The sequence below is a fragment of the Dioscorea cayenensis genome, chromosome 1 (assembly GCF_009730915.1).
Source record: "Dioscorea cayenensis subsp. rotundata cultivar TDr96_F1 chromosome 1, TDr96_F1_v2_PseudoChromosome.rev07_lg8_w22 25.fasta, whole genome shotgun sequence".
In the NCBI taxonomy this organism is placed as follows: domain Eukaryota; kingdom Viridiplantae; phylum Streptophyta; class Magnoliopsida; order Dioscoreales; family Dioscoreaceae; genus Dioscorea; species Dioscorea cayenensis.
Genome location: NC_052471.1, coordinates 12,456,850 through 12,463,609, shown reverse-complemented (window position 1 = coordinate 12,463,609; position 6,760 = coordinate 12,456,850). Strand labels below are relative to the sequence as shown.

The window sequence follows — 6,760 nt, the reverse complement described above, 5'->3', positions numbered from 1 at the left end:
ACTTGCGCCACCAATGAGGTTACCGCATCAATTTCATGGAGACCGGCCACCTTTTTCTTCTCCCTAACATTCCATTGGTAGCTATTTACCCCATTTCCTCAATTAATTGATGAGCCTCATCAGTGGTTTTGCTACCTCAGGTGCCTCCTGCTGCTGCATCCAAGCGTTGCCTTGTACTTGGGTTTAAACCATTGTAAAAGGTTTGAACAATGATCCACTCCGGGAATCCGTGTTGCGGACACTTTCTCATGAGTTCCTTGAACCTTTCCCATGTCTAGAATAGAGACTCCAATTCCAACTGAACAAAGGACGAGATCTCATTCCTAAGTTTGCTTATTTTCGAAGAGGAAAATAACAGGCTAGAAAAGCTTCTACCATCTCCTCCCATGTAGTGATTGATGCTCTAGGTAATGAGTGTAGCCATTGCTTCGTTCTCCCTTCAAGGAAAATGGGAAGGCTCTCAATTTGATGGCATCATCCATCATCCCATTTATCTTCGGCATATAGCACATCTCGAGAAAGCTCTCGATGTGACTGTTTGGATCCTCATCGGCCAAACCGTTGAATTGTGCGGACTGCTGCAGCATATGGATGAATGGGGGCTTTAGCTCGAAAATTCTGAGCTGTAATCGGGGGACGCACAATACTCGATTGTGTCCCCAACACTGAAGGTCTGGCATAATCAGATAGTGTTCATTATTGCTCATTCTGTTCTGCCATGTTTTTAGATTCCTCTTTTCCAAATCAGCTGAATTATGCTGTTCTTCCATAGGTTCTTTCCCTTTTTTCTAAGTGTACGTTCAAGCTCAGGGTCTCCTTCAAACAATATTGATGGATTCCCTCGGGTCATAACCTGAGCTGCACCAAAAAGAAAGAAAAAGAAAATCAGAATAATGATAGAATAAGAAGACGTGAAATAGAATGTGTGGTGAAATAGCTAAGAAAACAAAGTGCAAAGTATATCTAAACGCCTACTCCCCGGCAACGGCGCCAAAAACTTGACAAGGTCCTTTTGCGTATATCCCGCAAGTGCATGGGTTTGTCAAAGTAATAATCCTGGGTGAGCAGGTATCGAATTCACAGGGAGTACGGAATAAAAATACTTAATTCGATTCTTAGCTATGTAAAAGATCAATGATAATGAGTGTGACAATGATTTCATTCTCAACAGTAAAAGCAACAAGTAAGAGAGCAAAAGTAAAGAAGGGGGTAAGGCAATCGATAAAGATGGGGTACCCGGATAATGCTCCACCTAGGATAATTGTTTCAAGTGCAAGAACCCTCTATTATGCTTCCTAATAAATGCAATGGTGAGTCCCGGAAATCCTTAATTACATAGTCCCAAATCTAAGGTCAACTATGGCTAACTCTATACATGGCCCAGAGGAGAAATCTAACAATCTCAACACCTCGCACTCGCATAGATTTGCAATAAGCTCTAGGGATTCCAAGTGATAAATCTCTTCCTAATTATAGACCTAACCCTTTGGTCCAGGTGGAAGGTCCCTAACCACAATTAAGCCGTAGATACTAAGATCACCTCAACGCTTCAGTCCATTGCACGCGCAACTAAGCCCCAGCGGAAGTTCATCCCTTAGTCCATTCACTATATTATGGCCGCAAAGAACTCGAGGAACGGAGTTAGAATCTATCACGCCAGAGGGGAAAGGGGACGCTCCTGCACCTCTCAACTCACCCTCTTAACCCTCTCCAACCTAGCTTTGTCTAACGCTGGTGGCGTGTCACTCACTCACAAGGTTACCAACAAGAACTCTCAACCCTAGTGTCACTCTGGGGGAAATGTTCATACAATCAAGCATTCAACGTTGGAACTCACAATAAACATCAATTTATTGAAAGCATAATAAAAGAGGTTCAAAGAAACAAATACATCCTAGGGTTCACAATACCCGAGTACCCACTAGGGCTTTAGCTCTCCATGGAGCTTAGTACAATCAAAGAAATAGAATGTAAAAGCAATGAATCCATAAAAAAACCCCTCGATAGTCATGTCGATGGTCTTGTGGAAAGTCCTCTACTCGTCGTCCAAGGATTCCCTCGTCCGGTATAGGATACGCCTCGACGGAAGCTCCCCTACCAACCTTGTTCCTGAGGAATGATGATGTCGGAGCCGTAGAACCTCTCCAAAACCTTGGCCAATACCCCTCAAAACCCTTGCTGAAGCCCTCTCTCAAGTTTGGGAAAAGAAGGAGAAAAGAATACCAAAATCGGGGCTAAATCGGCTTTAAATAGGGCTGAAATCGGGCGACTACACGAGCATGGATGCTCCACGCACCAGTGTGGAGTTTCCACACGCCCGTGTATAATTTCCACACGCCCGTGTGGATTCTCTGTTTCTCTGGTTTCTCGGCCGTCTGTGACCAGTGCTGCTACATTATATGCTACAATGTTGCTAAAGTGCTCTGCTACAGTATCCGACCTGAATATCTTCCCAATTCCATACTTTCATCGGGGTAACGCAAACGGGCACACGTTCACATCGTGGATCACTTGCTTCTTCAATGGTGTACATGTTGGTGGAGCTCTTGTTCTATGTGCATAAGTCGGAATGCTCGAATGTGACTGCCTTTGTGCCCCTCCAAATGGATGTGCCCATTCGAATACGAGGAGGTTGGCACACACTCTAGCATCTCACACCTGACCTATGTCTTTGCGTTTGAGCCTTAGCAAGATTTCCTCCAAAATTGGTGCATTATGATCCACATTGGCTAATTTCCTTCATACTCGGCCTCATAACCCTACCTGCATAAAAGTAACTTATTAGTGTAAAAATCCGAGAAAAGTAATGCTCAACATAAGGAATGAACGCTTCGCATTCGTATCGCACAAACTCTTATCAGGGATCGATTCGACGAGGTGTGCCCTAGGCTTGATAAGGAAATACTTGCAGAAGACAAGGCAACTCCACAAGACCATCAATACTGACTACAAGGGGGTTTACTTATGGATTGCATGCTTTTACATTCGATTTCATAATTGATTGTATCTTGCTCCATCGAGAACTAAACATCTAGTGGGTGCTTGGACTTGTAAACCCTAGAATGATTTTGTTTCATTGATCTTTCATTATGATTTTTTAATTGATGTTTTTAATTGTTTTTTTTAATTGAGTTCCAACCTTGAATGCTTGTTGAATTGATTTTCCCTTAAAGTGACACTAGGGTTGAGAATCTATCTTGGTAATCCTTGTGGATGAGTGACACACCATGAGGGTTAGACAAAGCTAGGTTGGAGAGGGTCAAGAAGATGAGTCGAGATGTAGCGGAACATCCCCTTTCCATTTCGATGTGATTTATCCTACCTCCATGTTCCAATAGTTCTTTAGATTTATAATAGAGTGAATTGCTAAGAGACAAACTCCACTTGGGCTTAGGTCTGCGAGCAACAGAGTGAAGTATTGAAGTAATCTTTAGTTCTTGGGCTTAATTGTGACTAGGGGTCTTTCGCCTAGACTAAAGGGTTAGATCTATATTAGGGAATAGGGTGTATCATTTGGAGTCCCCAAATCTTCATGCAACCCCACACAGTATGACGCATCGAGAGTATCTCTTTCCGCCAGGGAATAGTGTGAGGGTTAGTCATGGTTGACATTAGGAATGGGACCGTGTGTTTTACGATTTCATGACTCATTGGACATCAGTTAGGAGACATAATGATTGTTCTTGCACTTAAAACAATAGTCTTAGGGTAAGCAATGTCCGAGTGCCCCATTTTCTATCGATTATCTCTCATATTATTCTATTACATCTTTTTCTTCTTTACTTTATTTCTATTTGCATTGATATTCTTCACACCACTGTTAAATCATCTTTACTATAGTTAAATAGCAATACTTTGTGTTTCTGAGCACTATTCCTTGTGGATACGACTACCCACTCATTAGAGCACTTTATTACTTTGAAAACCTATGCACTAGCGATAAGCACTTGCAAGGGGTGTGTCAGAACTCTAGGGTTTCTTGTTTGTATTTTGGATGATCACCTTTGTTGATGTATTATTGAATGTTGAATTTCTTCTATGGAATCTTGTAGTTTATGGTTCAAGCTTTGTGTTAATTGATGTGTTGGATTGCATGAGAACTCTATGGTTCAACTTCTAGGTTGTACTTGGTTGCGTGACCATCGCCCTTGTACTAGACACACTTAGCTTGGAAGGGATTCATGTATGAATACGCCGTGACCATCGAGTATTATGTACCCCTCCAAACATTAGAATTGGACCTAGTTTGAGTATCGACCCTAATTAGAGATTTTCCCTAAGTGTAATACAATCATATGTGGATTTGGGTGAAAGCGATTCCGACTCAATACTTGTATGCGATTAGGGGTTAATCGCCATGACCATCGCGGGTTGACCTACTTTAGGAGTCTCTTGGCCCAAACTACCATCTCAACATTTCATTCTAAATTCAGAACCTAATGACAACCCTAAGGGGATTAACTGCCCAAATCACTCTTTCTTATGTTTGATTCTCCCTTGAATGCTAATTATGTATAGTAGTAGTCTAGATCTCATTCTAGTTAGTTCTTTCTTTCTTGGTAATTATTGTTTATCATTCGAAGTGTTAGTTTAGGACATAGATGAAAGGGAAGTAATAGTAGCTCCTTGGCCCCGTGTAATATGACCCCTGTGTCACAGACTGGGTATTACTTGATGACCCCGTGCACTTGCTAATGTTCAACCACTCACTCTCTCAACCTTTTTCAATCTTGAGATTCTAACCCTAATGGAGACCTCTATCTCACCATAGTAAATAAATCAATGCAAACCAATAAATCAATAGATCAATAAAGAAAGCAAGCATTAAGAACACAAGATTAAAACTCAACTAAACTCGGATTAAATGGAAAACACAATGTAAATCAATAGAAAGAATAGAATCTTATGGTTCACATGCTCAAATACCCTCTAGGGTTTAGCTCTCTATGCGAGCAAATTACAAAACAAATGATGAAAGAGTAAATATCTATAAAACCCACGTAAATAAATCACCTTGAATTCATGATGATAGCCTTGAGGGGTAGTTTCAACATCTTGATGGATTCTTCTTTGAAGCTAGTGTCACTTGTGGCTTCCTTGATGTTATGACAGAGAAGAAATCGATCAAAGTTGGTGAAAAAATACCCCCAAAGTCAAAAAGACCTCCTATCCAAACCTAGCCACTTTTCCTCTTCATAGTCGTGAAAAAGTTAACATAAAATCGGGTAAAGCAGCCTTTAATAACCTCAAATCGGGGCTCCACATGGGCTCCTACATGCCTATGTGGGCTGGAAATTCTCCATAAGGCTGTGTGAAAATTTCACACGGGAATGAACAGTGATTACTATAGTTACTATTGGGCACATGGCTAGGGCAGATGCCCGTGTGGTAGATCATGCAACTTCTTGTTGACTAAACACCATTGGGAAAGCTCTTGAAGTCTTCATACAAGTTGGGACATGAAGATGTGACTACCTTTGTGCCTTTCCAACTCACAAATTAACTTGAACTCTCTTAGAAAGTTGGCGCACACCCGACATGCATGAGCATAGCTTGTGTATTGATCCTTGTATTGCACAAAAGTCTCCCAAAATGCACCTCCATGACCTATCTTTGCTTCTTTTTCTCTCTACAAGCATTGACAACCTTATTTGCACAAAAGAACACCAAATACACTTTATGAGCCATAAAACATGATAAAAGAGATGCTCAATGCATCTAAAACATATAAATTAATATGTTCACGCACTTATTAATGGCCTATATCAATATTTGCTTCCTTATCTTCCTCTGGATTTTCATCATCCTTTTCACCATCATTCCCTTGTACTGACTTTTCAAATCAACATATTTCTGACCTTTTCCACTGGTCTCCATTGCTTCATCATCAGCATCTGAGTTACATTCAATAAATGGGACATCAAATAACCTTTCTTCATCATCCATGTTTGACTCATTGTCACTTTCACTTTCAATGACCTACCTCACAACCCATGATTTAGCAGATTTAGGATTAGAATGTAAACATTTTGGTAATGCCATCCCATAATTAGCATTTGGTGAACATCTACAGTCAACTTTCTTGTTAATTGGTCAGCTAACACTACAACCCCTCCCCCCGGTGGTCATTACATATTAGTTATAATGTTATAATGTCACCCCCACCCCCAACATCATCTTCATAAAACAAACCCGTAGTGTTCTTGATATTGTAGCCCAACTCCTTGAGGTCTCCTAGTAGGTCCTAATAACAAAATTTATCAGGATCCACAACAAATTCAGCAACATTCTTATTGACATATTTGACTTCACCTTCTCTTACAAATGACCCTCCATGATGCTATTTAAGAATGTAATCATCATAAGTGGCCATGTTGTGCTAAAAAAAACAAAAAAATCATGCTAATCAAGCTAATAGGCAAAAATGAAGTACATTTATTGATTGAATATACATACTAAAATGCACTCATCCATTGATGTGCTCATTTTAAGTGAAATATCATGGCCCATTCAAAATAAAAAGCTTTCAAGGACAACAAATAAAATTTCCAATTTGCACAAATGGTTTGAGTGAAATTAAAAGCACTTTTTAAGGCAACAATTTTTGTTTCCTACTACTCGCTATAAAAGTAGATAAATAGGAAAAAGATAAACCAAGTCATGGACATCTAACACGTCCGAATATGTGTGTGTGTACAGCAAGTGCACGGGTGTCGAAGTAATAAAATACCCGATGAGTTGGGTAGTCGAATCCACAAGG

The 6,760-nt window shown here is 40.3% G+C and overlaps 1 non-coding gene across 1 annotated transcript; it reads left to right on the top strand.

Annotated features, from left to right (window-relative positions):
- Window positions 1-224: 224 nt before the first annotated feature.
- On the top strand, window positions 225-331 carry LOC120266834. The gene has a single exon (XR_005538289.1). It is a non-coding gene; the product is annotated as a small nucleolar RNA R71 (small nucleolar RNA).
- Window positions 332-6,760: the final 6,429 nt, after the last annotated feature.